This window comes from Ictalurus furcatus, chromosome 9 (genome assembly GCF_023375685.1).
Source record: "Ictalurus furcatus strain D&B chromosome 9, Billie_1.0, whole genome shotgun sequence".
Taxonomy (NCBI): Eukaryota; Metazoa; Chordata; class Actinopteri; order Siluriformes; family Ictaluridae; genus Ictalurus; species Ictalurus furcatus.
Genome location: NC_071263.1, coordinates 11167694 through 11191970, shown reverse-complemented (window position 1 = coordinate 11191970; position 24277 = coordinate 11167694). Strand labels below are relative to the sequence as shown.

The following is a 24277-nucleotide window of genomic DNA, read 5'->3' as shown; positions in this document are numbered from 1 at the left end:
AAAGTCGATGCAAGTCAGCGGCAGACAGCACCGTCACAGGGGAGACAGATCTAAAGCAAAACTAGTCTTTTACCTGATAGATTTGCCTTTTACATTCATGTCATTTGTCAGATGCTCATCCTGAGAAGATATATTTTTTTAAATGTTAGTTTTGTTTTTTTTTATTCACAAGGCAGTGAATTATCCAGTCGCGCCAGGATTTGTGATTTTGCGATCGCAGAAATGAACGCCAAAAATAAATAAATAAATAAAAATCATCAGCAACACAACACACCATGTGACCATGTCATCACAACACGAACAGGGGTACAGCTAAAAGGTCTCATTTACCAACAAACATCACTGAGAAAGACAATTTTATGCAATTGCAACGTGGCCAATTCAAGTAGTTTTCCACGTTTAAAAAAAAATACAAAAATACAAAAAAAAAAACTCCACAAACTGCATCGCAAATTATTATTTTATTTTTTTTACAAAGCCACAGCAAAATCAAGCGTTTTGGTCTCAGCAATAAAATGAAGAAAACCCCAGTGAAATCCAGTCTGGACCGGTTATCAGTCGTCTCCTTAAATAACAATGGATGAAATTCAACCCAAAACCCAGACGCACATTCAAACTGATGCCGTAAAGATTTACAGCAAACAGCTCTGGACTACACGAAGACCACACACACACAGTTGTGAAATTTATGTACACCGACACAGCAATTCACATGCCTTCAACTGCACGGTAAACAGAAGTCTGTTAAAACATTTACACCAAACAGACTACACTAAACTAGTGTTCACAATAAATTCGTTGTTATAAGGAGTTACGCAAGACCATGGGCTCCATCTGCATTTTAGTCTTTGTTTAGATAACCAGCAGATATGTAAATCAAATACTAGAAATAAGACCTAATGTTTGCCATTGGCTCTTGCTTGCTCATTTTCACTCCAAACTATTTCTGATCATACGCCAACGTACACTCCGGGATGGATTCAAACAAACATTCTCAACCAACTGATTTAAAAAATAATAATAATAATAATAATAATAATAATAATAATAATAAATAAGAAACAAGCCTCAGATTAGTGTTTCTCTTCACACAAGACTACACATGCGGTAATGTTCACATATTCACCTGCATACCTCGTGTACATCTGAAGGATTTAAATCAATATCCATTAGAGCAGGGGTATTTATAAAATCCTTGTTTACAAAAGTCTGGATAAGCCATCAACAAGACCGATGTTTAACCATTAATGATTCGGGGTTTTTTGGCTATAAATAAGACAATTTTGACGTGGTTGTTTTGTTTTATAGTGATGTTTCATGCTACCTCTTTTAAGCCAGACTCCGAACAGACATCTGTTTTGAATTGGACATTTGGTGAACGACCGCATACTTCTCTGTCCAATCATCTTTAAACGTTAAATATTTTTTAAACAAGCCATGTCATCAGATTGGTAATCAGGCAAGAGCAGGGGAATAATAACAAAAAAAAAAAAAAATTGAACAAATCTATGAAAATTCTTTCCTTTCCGAGAGAATGCCTCTAGCCTTGTAGTTCGTCTCGGATCCGAAGAGCTGCTTTCAGGTAAATAATTTCGCCGATTGGTTAAGCTGCAACAGAGGATCTGCTACGGAAGGCATGCATGTTTAGAAAACTAGCCTCACTGAATTATGGCTAATTTCTTTATATGTTTATGAGCTTTGCTTTATTTATTTATTTATACCCCCCTCCCCCCCCGAAGTACTCTGCTTGATTCGCTGAAACACTTTGCTGGCGACTGCGGACTGCGTGTTGACGACCCCTGGACAAGAGCGCGGGTCAAAGCCCCCTGTCCGACAGATGTCTGTGATTTCATTATGGTTCACTATTATGCAACGCAAATTTGTCACTGTGCAGCAGTGCGGAGATGTTAAACGCTTTCTTTGTAAAAACCTTCTGCGATACTTGGGGTTATTCATGTGCAGCATCTTTAATTGAAAACTACTAGTTTGAGACATGAGAAGGTTTATTTATTTTCTTAAATATATAGTGTAATAGGAAAACCATACTCAGAAACGATCCAGAATTGTACAGAAGAGTACAGTTGAGACAGTTTATTCAATCTATTGTGTAACCCTAACCCTTGCCCAGTCATCTTGCTTATGCATATGCGTAGTTAAAAGCCACTATAAACCTGGCCGTGTCCTGTGCATTATGCAAATGCTAAGTGATAAGATTACATGAAGCAAAAGAAGAAGTGGTTTCTTATTACAATCCACGCCGTGTAAATTTGAGGTGGTTATACACTAAAACTCTATTTCATGCATATAATCTGCCTGCTATGGGAGATCAATGATAATTTGCTCGACCGTCAACGATGATTTTCTACACATCGGCTTGACTGTGTTTTCCTAGAGGGTTATAATCCATGTTAAACATGACTTATGTCAAGTCAGCTGCTCTGTGAATTGGGTTGAAATCACATCACTTTTTTTTTTTTAATGAAACATAAGAGAATAAACCACTATGAAAGCACAAACTCTTTGGTTATTGTCAATCATGAAGTACATGGTAGTATTACTAGAATGTAAACTGCTTTAAAAAAAAAAAAAAAAATTATAATGAGATAATGTTTGGCTTAACAATATGCTCAGTATCGTTACATTCATGATAGGAAGTGGTGATGGTTCTCTGCATCTCCCTCCAAGTCTCTTGCCTGTTTACTGTAATAAATCTCAGCATGGTTTCTTTGAATAGCTTTCAAATATAGTAAGCTAGCCTACTTAAAGGCTTTGACCAAACACTCTACTGTACTTCCCTCATGTTCTGCAGGTCTCGCTTATGCAGAAAGTCACCTCAGGGCTCTTATGCTTCGGTATGAGAAGATTTTTGATTTGTTATGCAGAAGCCATTTTTTTTTATTTTTTAAAGTCCACTTGAACCAACGACTTAAAATTAAGTCCTTTACAACCACCATCACAGCCTTTTTTCCCCCCAGTGAACAGAGGACAAAAGACCACATAGGCCTTTATGATTTTTTTGCAAGGGTAATAGTCATGTGAATTTTTTTTCCCCCCCAGGAAAATATTCTTACCATGTATGCTGGTAATGTAACATTTTTGAACAGCATGACCCATGCCCTGAGAAAGCATCAAAAACCATATTACAAATTCAGTAAATAGGCTCTTAGTGCTTCACAGCGGACTTCAAACTGTCTCACTGTAACCTGTTTAGCAACACTATTGGCTATAAGCCTTGACTAAATATAGCCAGTGATTGATCAAATGAGCCTGCCAGCAGGTATTTTTTACCCAGACATCATTAGAACTCATAAAAGCTCATTTTAGTTAATAAAAAAAAAAAAAAAATCAAACTAGCCTGTGTTTGTTTACCATTTTTCTCATACTGTAAATCTAGCCTCTGGTGAGAGCGAGATGGATGGCCATTGCCAAAAGTCATTGTTACTGGGGTTTTTTCTTTTTAAATAACAAAACTGTTAATGTTTTAACATAAAATTGCATCATCCTTAGTGTTTTTTAATAGTCCTCAGAATGATAGGACTGGGCATCTACAGCTCTGGCTGGAATTGGCTCACTAATCTTCATTAATGATGGCATGAACAGGATGAAATCAAATCACGCAAATCTCTCTGGCTGGATCTGCGTTCAGGATCGCTCTGAGGAATAATAACCCAAAACTCTGGCATGGAGTTATTTAAGTCCCAAAAACATTGAATCCCTGGGTGTCTGCCCAACTTAGACACTCAGCTGTGAAGTCTGTTTACCCACCAAAAAAAAAAAAAATCAACTGAGAGTCTTTGGTGATGAAGCCTATGAATCACAGGCTTTAGAATAGCATCGCATGCTGTGAATACACTACCAAGTATTAAAAAGACTTCCCACATTTACAGACCCATGGATTCGTAAGTCGACGGCATGCAAAAAAAATAACCTTAAAACTTCACCCTGACCATAAATCTTTTAAATATCTGTGAAACATTTTAGAACGGCAATTTTTTCTGCTTATAACAAAACCTTGCTTCTTCTTCTTCCTACCATTCTATTTCCATCCCTGTGGTTCTACTGAATAGACGCTGAAATGCTGGGAAACTTCCACATAATGAGCGACTGTCTTTAATATTACACAAAGTCCAACCCAGTCACCTAACCTTTCCAATTAAATTGCTTAAGATGTGGATCAACTCAATATTGCAAAGCTAAATTATTTCAATAATAGACTGTTCAATAAGTCATGGGCTTTTCCATGGGATGGTTAGGAATAGCTCAGCACAGTACATTACCCATAATCCTCCACGTCGTTGCTATTTCCACTGCTATGTGAAGCGTGCAGTACTCAAGTACCCGTGCGATTTCATTTACCTTTCTTGCAAACATACCATGTGAGCTGTTCATTCATTCATCCATCCATACTGGCTTGGATCGCTGTAGTTTAAATTATTTATTTGTTCATATTTCTAGAAACAGAACCTATTAAGTTTTTTTTTTAAAAATCTCGTGAGCAGGTGCGAACAAAAATAATAACTGCGGGAGTGGGCGGAACTTTCTGTGGAAGTATATTTGGGCTTCGCGTGTGTCGAACAAGAGTACAGCTAAAAGGTCTCATTTACCAACAAACATCACTGCAGAAGACCGTGCAAAACAATTTCGCCAATTTAAGTAGTTTTACACAAAAACAAAAGCATGAAAAACTCCTCAGGATGCATCATAAATTTTGAGGGAAAAAAAATTTCACACACAAAAAAAATAACTCTTCTGTAAGGACTGATGAACATTAGACAATAGACAACTTTTCCTGAGTCCCAACTGATCAGTGTTATTCATCTCTAATACACGAGTTCAGAACTTATTAGGTGAAACCACCAATACTTTAGTTTCTTACTTGTTTTCTTTAACTTAATAAGCGCCTGAAATTCATAAAAAGGAGACGGTAACGTAGAGCTGACTACATTCTAAGTGGACTAATTCTGACTTTGTTTAGTCTGTTCATTCTGGATGTTTAGTCTGCGTGTGTGCGTTTTATTTATTATTTTGGTGCAAAGTGTTTGGTAACGACAGCCATGGTGCTACACCTGGTTTTGGTATTGTCATAAATCTAGTTGTGATTGTCTGCCAAATTTTTACTCTTCCCAAAAGTCATTTTAAATGGCAACATCACTGTTTTAAACAGCAATTTAATATGTTTCAGATTGGTTTTTATTTAACCTCAGTAATGTTAACCTCAGTAATGTTTCTTGCATATATTCCTCATGATCCAAATAAATAAATAAATAAATAAATAAATAACTCAAAAGGCTTCCTATTCACCCTGTTTGCACCCTACATCGGATATAATATAACGGAGCTGAAGATGAAAGCATTGGCACATTTGGCTGCGTTTGGGTGTGTGGGCAGCCGTGAAGTGAAGGTTTGCTCATTTGTACGCTCAATAAAGAAGTAAAGTATACTCACACTTGTGTTTGGGTGCCCAGACTTCCATTAGAGGAAAGGAAGGGGGGAAAAAAACAAAACTTATGTCTTGTGCTTTCAGTTCACTCGAAAGAAAAGCAGTATATTAACATCAAATGGAAGACGGCTGGTTTCGTTTCAAATTTGTGGTGTTGCCTCGCCATGCTGTTCAGCTGAGAAGCACTATTTGAGAAGCTCTCATATATAATCTCTGACAGTGCAAATAAAGAAAAACCACATTAGAAAACCCTTCAACTTGCCAGTAGTCAAACTACAGCTTTTAATGTCATGCAGACTAGTAATAAACATCTCGGTTGAAAGGTTCATATCCGGAGGCTAAGATGATCAATGCAAAACTTTGATTGTATGTTTCTTTATGCATTTCTATGTTAATTTAGAAGCATTTTTCCCTCTCATCATCCTATCTATGGCCAAGTCTGAACCTCCTTGAGCCATCCAGGTTTTGAGATTAAAATAGCCTGGAATTCATGATTCCATCAATCTTCACAAGAGCCCCTGAACCAGCCACAAAACAGCCCCAAAGCATCACTGACCCACCTCCATATACTATCCATCATGTGATGGTTTTCCTTGTATGAAATCCCATTTTCTCACCAGGCATGCTGATGGTGTACATGAACATAAAAAATTGGATTTTGGTTTCATCTTGACCACAACATACTACGGCAACTGTAGTTCTAATAACTAAGTTCTAATTAGTGGCTTGGCGGTTAAGGCTCTGGGTTACTGATCGGAAGGGCGAGGGTTCAAGCCCCAGCACTGCTAGGTTCTGGGTTACTGATTGGAAGGTAGGGGTTTCAAGACCCAGCACTGCCAAGCTGCCACTGTTGGGCCCTTGAGCAAGGCCCTTAACCCTCTGATGACCCTGTGCTCTGACCCCAGCTTCCTGACATGCTCGTGTATGCAAAGAAAAGAATTTCACTGTGCTCTAATGTATATGTGATCAATAAAGACTCATTATCATTTCTCTTGGTGAAATCCAGGTGCTGCATTTTGCCAGAGCTTCTTTCTTGCAACATTTCCAAATAGCTTGTAGTTATGAAAGTTGGAATTTGCTTTGAAACTTGACAACAACAAGAATCAACTAAAAATGTGCAATTCTATAACTGTGATCTTTTGGCTCTTTACAATCCTCCTCACTGTGTGTGGGGGGGACAGTGTTCTCATGGGTCCAATTCCTGGTAAATTTAGAGCTGTTTCAGACATGTGAAGCTTTTTCCTTTTGGTCCAGTCGTGATTAATAGTATTTTTGAACTGCTTAAGTATTTTTATACCCATTACCTGATTCATGCAAGTCAACAACAATTTGTTGTGCATGTTGAAAGTTCTTTTAGTTTTTCCCCCATACTAATGGGTAGCATTGGGATTTATATTGGGATATATATTTATATATCCATATTTATACCCCAGGGAAACAGAACATGGTAAAATGGCAACGCCAGCATTTCTGCAGATTCAGAGTGAATGAAATAACATTTTCAAGAATGATAATTTGTCTGCATTAACTTAAAATATTCCTATGGGGGTAATTTTGCCTTTTTTTTTTTTTTGAGAGAAGATAATCTTATTTAAGAAAACTGTAATTATTGGGGTCAATGTTTATTTAATACAATGAGTTTAATTAAGGGTGCCAATAATTCTGGAAGACATATTTACAGGAAAGTTAGTATTCTTGTGCACCCAAAATATTGGCAGCTCCTTGCGTTGTAGACTCTGAAGCCAATTTCTTCTGAAAAAGTAATCTTTTCTAATGTTCACTCACGCAGCTTGCTCCACTTCCTCCTGGATTCCGCTTCAAGGTTCTCTTATATACGGAGGTCCATAATTACTGTTGCCTCACATTCAGTTATCTTTTAGCTGATAGGTCTTGTGATGGCATTTGTTTCATTTTATTCATATTTATTTAATTTCAGTGTCACCTACTGTGTCTTCTGAATCTGGCTGGATACAGAAAAGTGTATTCCCCCCACATAATGTATGTACGTACTGTATGAACAGTCATATCTGTCCATAGTATGTTGTTCCAGAACTGTACAAGCTTTTTAGACATTTTTTGTCAAACTCTAATTTGATCTTCCTGTTTACAATGATTTTCATCTTGTGGAAAACTTTCTTTATTCACCCTGGTGAAGTTCTCTCTTGATTGTTGCCTTTGACCCAGATACACCTACGTCCTAGAGGGTGTTCTTCATCTGGCCAACTGTCCTCTCTCATCCGCCACAGTTGTTTGACATGGTCTCGCAGCCTTTTCGTGTTCCTGAGCTCACGCAGTGTGTTCTTCCTTTTTAAGAATGGACCAAATAGTTGATCTGGCCACACATGATGTTTTTTTTCGATCTCTTTCATGGGTTTGTTTTGATTTTTCGTGTTAATTATGCGCACGCTTCACAGGCAGTGACAGCTCTTTGGGCTTCATATGAGAACTAATGAGAGAATATATTAACCTCATTGTGCACTTGACACAAATACTTGTACACCTGCACATTCGTGCGATTATCCAGTCAGCCAATCATGTGGCACCAGCAGATAGGCAGTTAAAGTTCACATCAAACATCAGTGACTTTGACTGTGCCATGGTTGTTGGTTCCAGATGGACTGGTTTGGGTGGTTCAGAAACTGCTGATCTCCTGGGATTGTCATGCCTGACCGCCTCTACAGTTTACACAGAATAGTGCAAAAAAGACAAACAGAACCCAGTGAGCGGCTGTTCTGCAGGCGGAAACATTTTGTTGATGAGAGAGGTCAGAGGTAAACGGCCAGGCTGGTTCAAGCTGACAGGTCTTTACAACCATGGTGACCATAAAAGCATCTCAGCTACACAAACACTTTACAAGAGAGATGCCCCAAAAGGACAGCCACAAAAATAACCACAGAATTCAACAAGCACCTCTATGACCCAGTCTTAATAAAAACTGTATGTCGCAAACTTGACAAAAATGGAATTTATATCCGGGCTGCCATGCAGAAACCATTTGTATTAAAAGGTCAATGTGCAAAGTTGCATAGCTTGGTGTACAAAACACAAAACTTGGACCCTTGAGCAATAGAAAAAGTAATATATTCCTAAGAGTCAACTTTTATCATCATTTCCATATGTTGGAGGAAGCCAAAGGATCAGTTGTCTGCTGCCAACTCTTAGGTATGAAGGGAGATCCATAGCGGTACAGGCAGCCATGTTGTGCAAATCATTAGGTTCAGTGACTGCTTTGCATGCTCGTATAATAGCCAGCAAATATGAGGCAATTTTTCCAGGACCAGGTGCACCGTACGGTGCAAACACTCTTTCCTGAAGATGTTTCCATATAATTTGCTATAATTATTCAAGAGTGTTTTGCTGAATCCCAGGATGAAGTCAAGTACCTTCCATGGCCTCCTAAATCACCAGATTTAAACATTATTGCATCTTTATCGGTCCCTTTGTGGATCAAGACCTTGATGTGGATAAAATGACCTATACATCTAAATAATAATGATTTAATTGACAATAATGATAGATTTCATGACTAATAAATGTTATGTAGGCTTACTTTACACTGCTAATGTCAGTATTTTCTAGAGCACAAACTACAGACTGGCCATCATTGCATTATTAAAATGACCCAGTATAACACACACACACACGCATAATTATTATTAATACATAACATAATTATTAAGCCAACTATTATGCCTTCTAATTCTAACCCTAAACTTAACCTCATTAAACAACGGAAAGCTTTTCCTTTATATTTTTTAAGCTGCAGTTTAAATAAAAATTCAATTTTCCTTGTAGAGACCAACCTTGTCTCCACATGGTCAAAACTGTCAGACAGTCCTACTCTTGTCGGGACATTTTGTAATGCCGTGAAAGGCTAGTGGAAACTCTTTCATAGCATTAATCACTTATTAGGTATTGCAGGAATGTCACATGTTACATTCCCACTGCAAGCCTAAGCACCCAAAAGTCTGATTTTACCACTTAAATCTTATTTTTGTTAGCTTGTTTATATTATCCTTTTAATGTGCACAATATCCGACACTAGTCTGAACACTCCTGAGTCGGCTTGTGTGCAAAAGAACAACGGGTTCTGGACAGAGAAGCATGGTCTAAACAGGTGGAGCAGAAGTGAAAGGATAAGCGGTTTAGAGTTGGTTGTAATTCGCGCCCGTTACATTAACACTGCTGTGCCACGATAATTTTCAACGGGTGGTCCCATCCGCTAAGAAATAAGAGCAACAATATGGATATTTTTAGGTCTATTGATGTTAAAAATGGTTGTACGTTTAGAAAAAAAAAAATCATCTCATCAATTAGAGCATGCGATTCAAGCGAACTGTACCAGCTTATTTATGAAGCAGGTGTAACACTTCCATCACCACAACAAATTATAGGTTATGCAAAATCTATCAATATTGCAAATTAGGGGTTTAGGGGACACCATGTTCGCACAGACATTGCCAGTTGCCATAGTTTAAAGTCGCAGCGTGTGAAAACGCTAAACATTTCACAGATCGATTTGGAAACCTGACAGACAGGGATGTTTTGGCTCCGACGTGCCGTCTAGTGAATGCCGCCTTTAATCCTCCAGATGTACGCAAGATAGGCAGGCAAGTATGTGAACGATGCGGCTCTTGCTGTTGCTCCTTCTGCACAGCGGAGAGAGATGCACCCATTAAAGCACACATCCTGAATTGGTGTGTCAAGACATACACACATTCAGTCTTCCCACTAGGACCGGAAAGTCATTGCAAGGAATATTCCTTTGGTTTTTATTCACTATTGTTACACATATGTTACTGACATAATTTTTTTTTTCAAAATGTTACAGTAATCATACATTATAAATCTGGATTTAAAACAATTTTTTAAAAACGCAGGGCAGGTCAAGGCTTTGGGTCGTTTGTACAAACAGTTTGGGAACCCTGGATTTAAATCAAAGTTGCTTTATTTATTTACTTATTTATTTATCTATCTATCATTTATATTAAACCTGCTAACTGATCATGTGCACTTAATTTGTCGTTGATTATCCTTCGTTAAGGACAAATTCGGTTGTAAAAGACCCAGACATTTGAACTAAAAGGTAAATAATGGCTGCATTAACTCTACTTGACGAAAAACAAGCACTGAGGACAGAATACACCTTTCAAGACTGCGGCGATTTCCTTCCTCATGATGATGAATGTGTCGAGAGCCGATAGTGTCTTCCTAGACCCCTTTTAGCAAGTCTGTGCAACCAGCTGGTAGCAAGTCTGGAGAAGAGAATGTGCTGTAATTGTGCTATACTCATACCTAGAGTTTCTGTTAAAAGAATTCCAGACTCACTGACGGTCAGAACTGAGAAACTGGTTCAAAAGCAGCCAACTCCATGAAAATGTTTGCTTTATAAATGACTTCATCACTTAACTACAGTCAAACGTACTATATACAACCCGTACGTTGTTCCTGATGTACAGTTTACAACAAACTTTTTTTTTAATGTCAGTACAGTACATTTATAGATTCATAGAAGACCTATGTTATCTGGTAACACTTATCTCATCATGCTCGTATGCTTGTTTAACCGACAGGAAAATTGACTATGTGTCTGTCAAGCTTATATTAAACTGACCCAGTTTTCACAACGATTTGAAGCAGGAATCAAACTAGGGATCTCGTTCAATTCCCAGGAAAGAAAGTACATTTACATTTATTGATGCGGTAGGAGTTTTTTTTTTTTATCAACCCACACAGAGCTGGGCAGTAAAGGTTATCCTCCCTAGCCTTAACCGCTATGATATGAAAACACTGAAGGCAAGCTTAATTTAGAGGTGTGCACAGAACAGGGTTTTTTTTTTTCCTTTACATTAAAATCCTGCTCGCTCCCGAAGAAATTCTGACCAACCCATCTGTTCTTGCAGTTATTACATTTATTTCTACCTGCTTGCAATATACTTGAATGAACTTTCTGTTTCCCAAAATACAAATTAACCATTTAAACCAAAGTGACACTAACCATCATAACTACGGGGAAGGGAAGGCAGGCAATCGCCTGGGGCCCGCATACTGAGAGGACCCCCTGAGGGCTGATTGTTTAAATAATGCGAAAAAAAATTATCATCTTAAAATAAGGCGCAGAAACATCTCAGCAACCCTCCTTAAAGTCCCTTTTGCAGGGAGCGATCACGTTTGAGGACTCGTTTATGCTCCTGCGCCACCTGATCACACATGAGTCGCGCAAGCTTTAATTCCTGAAAATAAAGAGGACATATCTATCTGGCAGCCAGAAGCTCACGGGAAAACAAGAAAAGGAGGAAAATAAGAAACAGGACAGTTGTAAATGATGAAGATAACGACAAATGAATGAATGAAGGATAATTAAAGACAAACAAACCCACATCTAGCTGTCAATTTCAGTTTTATTTCACCTTATTAGAAGATATAAAATGATTGTTAATACTTAGCTAGGGATTGCATGTTTTGAGTAGTGTGGACTTGGAAGTACCACAACTGTGTCTCTTTCTCCCGCAAATCAATTATTTACTTTAGTTAATATGTTAGTTAACATGTTAGTTAATATTAGTTAATAGTAGTTGAAGACAGACATTTTGTTTCCTCACTGAGGTTTGATTTCCCATGAGCCTTTTGGGTCATTTAATTGGGTTATTTTCTCAGTCTTGGGTGGTTTTTGGGTAGTTTTGTGTAACTCAACCGCTGGGTTTATGACTGGGTCATTTTCACTGACAGTTGAATCAATGCACCCCTCCCCCACCCCGACGCCTCAGCCCAGCTCCTTGGGTCAAATAAACTCAGCGTGGACTGTTTGAATCCACCTCAGGTGGAGGTAGAGGTTTTCACACAGACCAATATATTTATCCATAAAATCATTACTGTACACTAGAAAAAGCAAAAATGTGTGATAACAGTCCAGTTTACATGACATCAAGTGCACCGCTTTCTTTATTAGCTCTGGCTTACTTGTTTGTAATGCCCACTGGATCATAAGTTCATACTCATATTTTGGATGTTTTAAACGTCTCCACTGAACAAAATCTGACGCTTTCATCTTAAATATATGCCTTATTCAAGTCATTTACTTCAAAGTCTATACATAAACACCACTTTAGCAGCTCTAGCAATACATTCCTGAACACTTTCTGGTGTATAAATAAAGAAGATACCACGATGACATATTTGTTTATAATGTGGTATATTTGACATTTTTAAAGGGTTAAAATAACCCTGAAATTATTAACCCATTTATGAAATAAAATGAACCCAGCATTTTTGTAAAAATCAAACCATCATTCAGGTTGAAAAACAACCCATTTGCTGGGTTAAAATTTACAACCCAACTTAATGGGTTAGTTTAGCCCAAAATGTGTTCTGTCCTATTATTTACCCAGCCGTTGGGCTAAAACTAACTCAGTGTTGTTGTTTTTTTAAAGAGTGTATGATTGTTTTCAATAAGGAAATGAAGTCTTCGAAACACGTGTCTAGTGCGATTCCTCCATGGAAGTAAAGGGCCACAATAAAATCTCTTGAATAACATGACATAATAACAACATAAATCTGTCAGAATGGTCCCACGCATTTATTTTGCCTGGGGCTCCCACTTAATCTAGGTTCGCCTTTGCGAACATGATAAAGCAGTTACTAATGAATGAATGCTGTCGGGACGCACAGCGCAAACACCCAATACATTCCCATGTTAACGAACATTGGTCCTGTGAGCTTCATATCTCACCACCTGCTCCCATCCACACAAAAGTAAAAACTTCCTGCTCTCGCACCTTGTGTTGGATCCCACGAGATCCCTCAATTGAACACGTTTGTTTGCTAAAGCTCTCTCAGGGCTCTCTGTTGGTCTTAATGAAGTCTGGACTGGCATGCAGCACTCCACAGGTGGTCCTATTAAAGCTCTGATCAAAAGCATAGGAACAAACCAACTATCTGTTTTTTCCGCACCCTTGTGATTTGGGTAATTTTACATTCATTTGCTCAGCAGATCGGTCCACCCAGGGAAATAGACTGTAGACGGTCTTTTCAGTATACAGCCTCAATAATACACATTTAGGTTATTATTTATATAATTAAAATATTTCTTTACCATATATGAATGGTAGCCTGCCCTAGTGTCTTGGGGTAACGTATAAAATACCTGCATGTCTCGTCAGTGATTAAACTCTTGCACGCTATGAATTAACACAGCATAAATATCCAAAATTTTATTAAAGATGTTCTGGCATAAGAGAATACACCGTTAGAGAGTACACATGCTGCTGTCAGTATAATAGCCATTTATTTCACTCTGTGGCATCATGAAATTTGATTGACTTTTGCTTCTCAATGCCTTACAGCACTCCCATTCCTGGAGTACCCCCTTTTCTGCTATCAGCACTCCTTATTCAACTAATCCACTAATTAACAGCCCTTCTTGGATTGAAGTGCGTGTGTCTGAGCAGAAAAAAAAAAAATCTAAAATGTGCAGGATAGGGTGTATGAGACTAAAGATTTGATCCTGTTCCTTAAACTATATACTAAATAGGATGTGTACAGTGCCACTGCAACCAAAGACGGCCAAAGCTCTGGTGTTATCAGAAATTTTTATTGAAAATCTCAGCATATAACTACCACTATTACCACCACCAATACTACCACAACAACGCTTGTCTACGGTGATTGCATTGGCAAAATGTAAACAAAACATGTTAACGGACAAAAAAAAAAATGCATATTATCTCAAGCTCATGGTGAAGAATGCTTCTGTTTATGCAACCCCATTTTCTTCACAAGCCTGGATGACGCACATGCACAAGCACAACGTGGTCATTTTCTTTAACCAAAGATCTATCACATCACATAATCTGACACTGAGATATGTTATCGCACCATCTGTTACAGAATTTAAAGGAAAAATAAAGTAATAATCTTAAAAGACTCATGAAATTACACAGTGGAAAACCGGCTTTACAGTACAGGCAGCGTGAAGAAGATGAATTTCAAAGAAACATCCACCGTTTCATAATTTTCTGATTCTTAAAAACTTTTACGGATACAATTTCAAGGACGAGATGACCAAATGGTAACAGGGATCAAAATGCTTTGCTAACTAAATAGTTGACCAGATACAATTATCAGATAATGCTTGACTTTGTGAAAAAGGGTGGAGGGGTGAAAAAAGGAAATTATGCGGATGGAAATTTAAATGTGGATGGAGACTTTTTTCTTTTTTGATTTTTACGGAATTAAATTTGTGCCAAAAGCATTCAAGTAACGTTTCAAAAAACAAACAAATATATGCAATGAGATAGAAGAAAAACCATGCTGAAACTGAAAACAATGAACTCAGTGGCAAAGATTTAACATGGTTTTTACAGTTACATTTATATAGCGCTTTTCTAGACACTCAAAGCACTTTACATAGTATCCTCAACCCCCACTAGTGTGTAGCAACCACCTGGATGATGTGACAGCGGCCATATTGCGCCAGAACACCTACCACACACCAGCTTTTAACGAAGAGGAGAGAGTGATGTAGCCAATTCAGAGATGGGGATTATTAGGGGGCCATGCTAGAGAAGGGCCAATGGTGGAATTTCACCAGGACACTGGGGTTACACCCCTACTCTTTTACGAGAAGTGTCCTGGGATTTTTAATGACCACAGAGTCAGGACCTCATGTATTATGTGTGAACTACTCAGCGACGCATCAAAGAGGCTCACAGAGGCATCGCCGACGCCAGTCAGATATTTGGCATGCTAAATATCTGGAGCTGTCGGGTGACTCCACATCCTGTGGTGTGAAAAGTGTCATCACTGGCAGTGATTGCAGCGACAAGCTACAGCCAATGAGAGAGCAGGGAATGGGGTGAGGTCACCGTGAGGAAGGGAAACCCGTGAAACCTATGGCAGAAGCATAAAGGGGAGAAGATGTACAACTTTCTTTGTCTGTTCCTTTTTGGGGTTTCTTCAACACAAATAATCGCGCAAACAGCTCGCACCGCATGTTTCCACCACTACGTCCATCTTCAAATAAACAACTCCTGTTTCGCGCATGGTTTTCTCGTCATATATCTGTGTCACTTCTCGCATGTGTTTTCGTGACAAAACGCAGTTTGGACACCAGATAGTGTTGTTGGGTGACAGTCGTTGTCAGATCGTGTAGTGGGAGACCCGCTGTCGCTGAGCAATCACGTCGTGTGAACACCACAACAACTTCAAGACTGCCGATTACAAGACAGCAAGTCATGTAGTGTATGTAGCACAGCGGTTCTCGACGCTGAAAGTCGTGTAGTGTGAACAGTACAGTGATCTGCCGACGCTGAAAGTCGTGTAGTGTGAACAGCACAGCGGTTCTCGACACTGAAAGTCATGTAGTGTGAACAGCACAGTGATCTACCGACACTGAAAGTCGTGTAGTGTGAACAGCACAGCGGTTCTCGACGCTGAAAGTCGTCTAGTGTGAACTACGATTAACTTGCTGAGCATAAACGAAAACTCTGGCAACGTATCCATAAACCATGACTAGCGAAAACAAAGCTTTTAACAATGACCCCTGTTTATTTGAAAACAGCATTACATTTTTTTGCCACCACTTTTCAGTTTCAGAGTGTTTTTCTTCTGTCTCGTTGTACATTTTTGTTCGTTTCCTGGAACGCTACGTTCAATACTTTCGGCACAAATTTCATTCCATAGATTTTTGTTAGCATTGGCAGGCTAAATGTTTGTAATTACCACAACTCAGGATGTAAAGACCAACGTCGTCCGAACAGGGCTTGAGGCTGAAGTAGCAATTTTCAGTTCAGCTTTTGTCACAGTGACTAAACTTGACACTCAGATATGGAAGTTGAACTTTAGCTGGAGTTCTGGAGGTTTCGACATAGAAGAAAAAACAACAACAACAACAACAACAACAACAACAGCGCAGCGTCGAGTGTTTTCTTCTAACCCAGGCGCTTCGTTGTTGTTTTTGAGTGTTTGGTTTTTTTAAACAGCTTTGGCTGACTGTTTTCCGGGGAAATTTCCCATTAACACTTCACTTTAACAATACAGTCAAACAGCCTGACTCGGAGACTCAAAGCCGAACTGCGGTACCTGGTCCATTTGGACTGCATTTTCACACCAACTCGACGTGTCTTCTCTTCGTGAAGAACATTAAACGAGAAGACACACATCAGTCTAACTTAACCATGCCGTGGTGCACAACTATCCTCTGATTAAGCTACTCACTCACTCACTCACACTCTCTCTCACACACACACACACACACACACACAAATGCAAACCACAAGTGAAGATATGAAAATAATTCTTATAAGCGAGGCAGTAAAACTTGCAGTAAAGCTCAGTCCTTACCTTTTCCTATCAGTGTAGTATCTGGTTGTTTAATTCCTCCGCGCGCGCACGGATTAGAGACGGTTTAATTCAGGTTTTCGGTTTTTATCCACTCGGTTCTCTGTCCTCTCCGAGATGTATTTCCCTGTGCATTGCCAGCCGGATACACAACCAAACGACTTCGAGTAGATCAGACCAGTACCTGAGCACAACTGCCGAACACTTTTTTTTAAAATTATTTTTAATTGTCGCTGTGTTTTATTTATTTCTTTAAATCGTTTATGTTTTACGTAACCGCACCATCCTTTCCTCAGTGTTGACGCATCACATGTTAGGACAATATGGAGTTTCTTAAAGGGCCATGGCAGCTAATCTATCGATGCGCATCTTTCTCTTTTTTTTTTCTTTTTGTGCTTGCCAGGAAGGTTTACTGTAGATAGAAGTTTGCTGTATTTTATTTCATCTCAAGTCACTTGATTTTTGTAAACGTTTTATACCCTGATAACGAGTATACAGTATTTGAGCCACATCTGGCTGTTATGTGGTACATTTGACCCAAGAAACATACAGTATGGCATGACTGAACAGAACTGGGCCAAATTTGTGTACCTTTGTCATATATTCTTTGCAATACATTCAGAATTACTCTTTGGATCACCTCTTGCATTGGGGTACATGGCCCAGGTAAGAACACACAGGTGTGGTGCTTATGTGTCATGGACATAGCACACCAAAGAAAGTGTTTGGATCACTCGTGGAAAACCTGATGTAGCCTGGAGAACAAATTGAGAATAGTCAGGAAGATAGATAGATAGATGGATAGATAGATGGATAGATAGATAGATAGATCTATCAATAGATAGATAGCTAGACAGACAGATAGATAGATAGATAGATAGATCGATAGATCTATCAATAGATAGATAGATAGACAGATAGATAGATAGATCTATCAATAGATAGATAGACAGATAGATAGATAGATAGATAGATAGATCAATGCTGTAGTAGGTGAATTTCGGTCTGGAATGAATAAAGTGATTGATCGATCACTTTATTCATCGATCGATCGATCACTTTATTCATTCCAGACAGAAATTCAGCTATTACAGTAGCACAGAGAGTTGGAAGCATACTAAAAGTGATTTAACATTATAGATGAAACAAAAATAATTATATATACACACACACACACACATACAAAAGAAGAAGAATACAATGTCAGAGTGTGATGTGGTCGTGCAGTAGGGTGTAGACATTATAGATACAGCAGCAGAATTGAATCGGATTAAAGTGTCAGTGCAGTGCAAACTTGTCAACATTGTAAACATTGTGAAGCATGTAAAAAACACTGAAGTAAAGTGGCGGTGCATATACATGTGGATATGGATATGGATAATGGTAGTTTCACTATCGTTCAATGAGCTTATCCTAAGATAGACTCAGTGAAAATAGTGTCCCAGAACAGTGATGAACTGTTGTACAGTGTTATCGCAGTTGTTACAAACAACATCCTGTACCACTCCTTCCTACAGCAGAGCTGAATGAGTCTTCTACTAAAGAAGCTCCACTGTTTAACTAGTGGAGGGGATGCTGTTCATTGTCCAGGAAGTCATGCAGCTGGGATGTTGTGGCTCATTGGTTAAGGATTTGGGGATATCAGTTTAAGGAGTTCAGTCCCAGCACCACCAACCTGCCATTGTTGGATCCTTGAGCAAGACCATTAACCTTAATCTGCTCAATTGTATCACATCTCAATACTAAGGGCATTTTCAGACCTGAAGATCTGTGGTTTGTTCCGAAACGGGGAATTGTTACAATGTAGCATTTTCTCATTGGCTCAGTTCAATTGCACAAGGCAACATTTAAAAGGGTATCAAAATGTGTTTATTAACTGTCCTCTTGTTGGTCAGAGTGCACCTGTTTATGCTCCTGGGTTCTGCCTATAGCAGTCTATCAAGATGGATAAACAGCAGCTCTATGAGCTGGCTTTATTTTTAGATGTAGTTATTATAATTTGTCAGTTTGAGTGGAAATCGATGTCTCATGTTTCAGGCAAATTTATCTTTTTCATCTCCAGAACTCCCAGTCCTGCAAAGTGAATCACGAACTTTAATGTACTGTTGACTGAGTTTTTTAAGCCTTCACGCTGCTTCTTGAGATACTCGCTAAACACCTTGTAAAAAGTTGTTCAGAAATATGTTCATCAGACCAAATTTTAATGGGGCATTTTACCTCGTCTTTGGTCCAAGTTAAACCGCAGTTCATGTTGCGAGCCACTAGCAAAACTAACACGTTTTTTACGTAACCCAATTCTCATCATGCACTGCTATACAGGTTTTTTCATTGGTCCGTTGGGTCAGATTGCTTTCTCACCACAAGTGAACCGCTCCAGAGTTCGTTTGCACTTTGTGTGAGACCACCTGAACGATTGTTTTGGTGCAGATCCGAGCGTGATTGCTGTGTTCGTATATGTCTAAACGAACCGAACCAGAAAATGCACCAGGTTCCAAAACAAATGCTCCAAACGACTCAGGTGTGAAAACGCCCTAAGCCACTGTGGAGAAAACCACCGGCCATATGAATAAATATAAATGCAATATAGTCCATACCATAGCAGTGGCTCCTCAAACTGGGGGGCCAGGAAGGCAAGCCTCCATACAAAAACCCGACAGGTTCACACTTTTTTCCATTGTAAATGCTTTTAATATTGGGTATTAACCTCAATGTAAAAAATACCTCCCAGCGACCAGAAACATTAACTCCACCCCATCTCCTACTTGCTGCACTAACAAAAGCAACAGCGCCACATCTGTTAGCAGACACCTCAGAGAAAGCTGTACTTCACTTCAGCATTATTGTAATTATAGCTGCTTGTAAATACAGCAGATTTCAATATCTATTCATTGCCACTAGAAGCCAAGTAGCTAACTTGCTTGCTAAACTTAGAGGCATTGGTTAAACTGAGCACTACCAACTTTGATATTTCAAATTCAAACCAGATAGTAGCTAACCTAAAATCACAGTAGATCATACAGTGTTCCGAGCATCACAGCAGTCCACACAGTTGACTGTATCATTGAAATTTGCATTAATTATGTTCACGTCAATAAAACACTCACTCAATTTCAGTAACCAATACACCCTGGATAGTATGCTCTATGCACACACATATTCACACGCTCATTTACACCTCTGGGAGGTGGGTGGAAACTAGACAAACTGGAGGAAATTCTGGATCCATGACCCTGTAGCTGTGAGGCAAAGTCATCGTGCTGCCTGTCAATAAAACAAATAAACACAATAAATACATCAGCAGCAGGGGAGAAATTTCAAGATGGAACGTTGAAGCAGGGTAAAGATTCCTACATGAGACCACAGTGTTTATCCGTGGTTTCAAATAACACATAATGAACTGTGTTCCTGTAATCCTCACATTTAACATAGTCTTATATTGGTTAGCAATCATATTTTAAAAGAATCACTCTAAACTGTATTGTATTGTATTGGCTAAGTGGTTTGTGGTGGGAAGAAACAAGCTTCCTTCACTGCACTTGAAGGATACAGACAGGAAAGGATACATTTTATGACATCACCAGAAAAAATGAACTATAAATAAACTGAATTGAGAAAGTTTCTAAACTGGTCATTGCTAACTTTGATCAATACTTCCAGATTATTACTATTATTTTTTAAATAATAAATTATTAGCGCTCACAGTGTGGAAGAACTGATTCTGTGGTGTCCTGTGCAGTTTAGCATTTCTACCCACTTCTGAGAAGTAACGCCACGCTTAAGCTGTAATTCTGAAAAGCATGATGATTATGCTGTCAACAGTCAAAGCAGATTGGCTGTTGAATGAAGAAAAAGTGCATACCTTTGTTTGGACCGCAACACCTCCTGGTAAATGGCTTTTTCAGGCCCTTCTCTAAATACAACCACAAGCCCAAGTATAGGTTAGGGCTGTGATTGCATTTCAGTGTTGCACTGATGAAAATGAAATGCAGTGCAATGGAGAATTACATTCACTTTAATTCTTATAAAAGAAATACCCTGGAATCTTCTCTATAACTTCTTTTATTTCAGTTAAATTTAAAAATGTATGCGGTTGTGAATGAGAACTTGTTTGGAATAACATTTGTTGAACAGCTGATATAAATTCCCCTATGGGAAATTTGCCACTGGACCCAGGTGTGGACCATATTATCTTTCCTAATGACTCACTTCTGGTAGAGGCTGAGTTGTGGCATTGCTCAGACTGTACAGAAAAGGCATATTATATTTTCAGATTTGGCTGGCTGCTGGTAGAAATGTGGGCCAAATGGCCAAATTTTGCCTGTCATTTGCTCTCAGATTTGACAATGTCTAACATAGTGGGAAACGCGGTTGTTCTTTTTGTACAATTAGCATAATGTGAAGGTCTAAATATTCAATCATCTTCAGTAACCTCTTTATGCTGTTCATGGTGGAAGTGAGTCTATCTCATTCCTGGAAATCGACTCTTTCATGCCCTTCTCCAATTACAAACACACACCCAAGTACAGCTTAGCTCTGTGATTGCATTTCAAAGTGGCACTGATGCAATATGAAATTGAAATATAATGCAATAGAAAATTACATTAAATTAATAAAAAATAATAACCCACTGATAAGCAACACCCTGGAATGTTCTCTATAACACCTTCACTTTTCATTTTTCTTACTGTTAAGGAATGTGAAACAGGAATTAGACCAATATTATTTTACAATCCTGACTAAACTTACAAAAAATTTTGATAAAAAAATAATCCATCCATAGTCTTTTTCTTTTGCTAAATAATACATAAAATTCCATTCCCTGCCAGAAATACATGATATTTGCGCTTGATGCATTTTATCTGTTTATGTTGTTATCAAAGTACTTTAAAAAAAAAAAAAATTAAAAAAAAGTATCATATATTTTAATTTGGGTATCTGTAGGTTCGGTGTAAGCCTGGTAAAGATATGGAGGTTTCATTGGCATGTTGTCTGCCATCCATGTGTGCCACATAAGGGCCAAAACTTAGCCATATAAATATTCCACATAAGTTCCAGGCAGAAGCGGATCACAATCTGTAAAAGTCTGTTTAAATTCATGCAGCAAACTACACATACAATCAAATGAAAAATTATTGGCACCAATCATGAGAATGGGCAGGAGAATGGGCAAAGATTGCACACAATGGGGCTGATTTATCAATCTTTTAGTAATGCTGTGTGTAACTATTTGTATACTACACTCCTGGGCAAAAAAAAAAAAAAAATGGGCAAGCCCAAAATGGCAAAATGTTAAGCTGTTAATGGCCTTAACAACAAATCATTGTTCAGGAAATTAGTAAGAATTAAACAAATATGGTAAATGGTTCACTTATATAGCTATATTTTATTTATTTTATAGCTTTTATCCAAAGCACTTTACACTGTGTCTCATTCATCCATTCACACACACACACTTACACACCAATGGTAGCAGAGCTGCCATGCAAGGCGCTAACTTGCCATCGGGAGCAAGTTGGGGTTCAGTGTCTTGCCCAAGGACTCTTCGGCATGTGGAGTCATGTGGGCCGGGAATTGAACCGCTAACCCTACAATTAGTGGACAACCCGCTCTACCACCTGAGATACAGTGGCACCATAGATAAAGTAACATAGTTTGGGATAGCTTTTCCCATTGATTTCTTTAAATGTTTAAGCCTTATAGGTAATCTTGTGGACAGCTTTTTATTTTATTGAATTTTTATTTTATTTTATTTTACTTTTGCTTTATTTTAATCACGTACACCCAGACATGTGTTAGTTTGAATTTTACATCAAACATTTTAATCATTATCATGATTTTACCTTTGCATACAAGAAGATCATATAAGTGAATTTCCCTGTTTTTAACTTTTCCCCAAACAGTTCACTGCAGCAAAAGTAAATGAGCAAATGGTGCTACAGGAGGTCTCAGGAGTCCATTTGTTTAATTCTTGCTCATTTTCTGACCAATGATTTGTCGTTAAGGCCATTTTGGGCTTGGCATATGTTTGTTATTATTTTTTTGCCCAGGAGTGTACAAACTGAACAAAAAATTTCCGCTGGATTTCCAAAGTTTTTAAAAGCACTGATTGCGAACCGTTGTCACGTCTCGTGACGGAGCGGAAGATAAGGCGGATGCAATCGCAGTTCAAACGAGAGTTTTATTTAAAGTAAGACAGGCAGACAAATCCAAATCGTAATCCAAAACGAAATCCAAAACATGCAAGGTCAGACGATCGGCAAACAGGCGTTAACTTGGGCAAGGTGGAGATCAAGGTCGTGGTATGGAAAACAGGGTCGATAAACAAAACATGAAACGTGGCATACAGTGAGGGACTGGTAGCGGAGAAACCAGTAAACTAAACTAACGAGCCTAAACATGAAACTGACTATGACTATGACTATGGAACGCATTAAACACATCTACTCTATACTAGTCTAATATTCCGCATTGAGTGTTGCGAGGCATGCGGTATATATGCTGACATGATTACCCTCGCAAGTGCTAACAGCTGAGGGTAATCCGGACACACGTGACATGACAACCAATGACAGGATGGGGAGGAGACATGACATAAACAATAACAAAAGCACATGTTGAAATGTCACTGCTGTCAACATTAGAAAAGCAGGTGCTCGCGCATTCACGCTCAGAGCACGCTGCTTCAAGGGCGAATCATGACAGAACCCCCCCCCCCCCGCCCCCCCTCAAAGGCACTCCTCCCGGAGTGCCCCGAGACATCCAACTTCTTTGGCGGCCCCGGCCCCCTGGGCAGAATGTCCCAAGCAGAGCCAGGCCACCGCACGGTGTTCTTGGCGGAGCAGGGAAACAAAGCACTGTACTCAGCAGAGCAGGGAAGCAGGACGACGTCCTCGGCGGAGCAGGGAAGCAGAGCGACGTCCTCGGCGGAGCAGGGAAGCAGAGCGACGTCCTCGGCTGAACAGGGGAACAGAGCGCTGTACTCAGCAAAGCAGGGAAGCAGGGCGACGTCCTCGTCGGAGCATGAAAGCGGAGCGACGTCCCCGGCTGAACAGGTAGGCAGAGCGACAACCACAGCCGGGCAGACAGGTTGAGTGAAGTCCTCGGCGGAGCATGAAGGCAGAGCGATGTCCTCGGCGGAGCAGGAAAGCAGAGCGACGACCACAGCTGGGCAGGCAGGCTGAGTGACTTCCTCGGCGGAGCATGAAGGCAGAGCGATGACCATAGCTGGGCAGGAAAGCGGAGTGACGTCCTCGTCGGAACAGGAAAGCGGAGCGACGTCCTCGTCGGAGCAGGAAAGCAGAGCGACGTCCTCGGCGGAGCAGGAAAGCGGAGCGATGTCCTCGGCTGCACAGGGAAACAGAGCACTGTACTCAGGAGTGCAGGAAAGTGAAGCGAAGTCCCCTGTAAGGCCAGGGAGAGGAGTATGGGTCTCCGTGAGGCCAGGGAGTGGAGTGTGGGTCTCCGTGAGGCCAGGGAGAGGAGCGTGGGTCTCCGTGAGGC

At 39.4% G+C, this 24277-nt stretch overlaps 1 protein-coding gene across 1 annotated transcript in view; it reads right to left on the bottom strand.

The window, feature by feature from the left end:
- The window catches only part of bahd1 (bromo adjacent homology domain containing 1), a 56624-nt gene extending 39104 nt beyond the window's left edge, over window positions 1-17520 (bottom strand). Inside the window, exon 1 of the mRNA XM_053633780.1 lies at window positions 16781-17520. The gene's annotated coding sequence lies outside the window, so the exon portion shown is untranslated. The remainder of the gene's footprint in view (window positions 1-16780) is intronic.
- Window positions 17521-24277: the final 6757 nt, after the last annotated feature.